The following is a 579-nucleotide window of genomic DNA, read 5'->3' on the forward strand; positions in this document are numbered from 1 at the left end:
AGAGGCAGCCTTGTGAACCCTGTGGAGGAGTCTGCATTTTATTCTCAGGGTAATGGGAGCCTGGAAAGGGTTATGCAAAGAGTGAAAATATCAAATTTGCATTTTAGCAAGATGATGCTGGCTGCTATGGTTTCGTTTTGTTTTGTTTCATGTTTGACTGCAACTCACAGTAAGTAAAGTATGCTACATTACAACCTGAAACAGGTCCAGGGTTTAAGAGAAATGAAGCTTATCCATCTTTAAGAAAAATATTACGAGTCTACGGACACCCTGAACAAGCCCGATCCCGTCTGATCTCTGAAGCTAAGCAGGGTCTGGCCTGGTTAGTACTTGGATGGGAGACCGCCTAGGAAGACCAGGTGCTGTAGGTGTAAAAAAATGAAAACAAAACAACAAGGGATTGTAAGCCAACAAGGTCCTTGCAATCTATAAGGTTAACCAAGTGTTGCCTCCCCTAAAAAAAAGAAAAGAAAAAAGAAAAATAATACTGTATAGCATCACAAATGCCAAAATAAGTACAGGGCTTTGCAAGGGGCTAAGCCCCTTGCAGTTCAAGCTTAATTAGTCTCAGGGTAAAGC

General features: G+C 41.6%; 1 pseudogene; it reads left to right on the plus strand.

The window, feature by feature from the left end:
• Positions 1-257: 257 nt before the first annotated feature.
• LOC120599151 (uncharacterized) lies at positions 258-371 on the plus strand (annotated as a pseudogene).
• Positions 372-579: the final 208 nt, after the last annotated feature.

This window comes from Pteropus medius, unplaced genomic scaffold (genome assembly GCF_902729225.1).
Source record: "Pteropus medius unplaced genomic scaffold, Ma_sr-lr_union100, whole genome shotgun sequence".
Taxonomy (NCBI): domain Eukaryota; kingdom Metazoa; phylum Chordata; class Mammalia; order Chiroptera; family Pteropodidae; genus Pteropus; species Pteropus medius.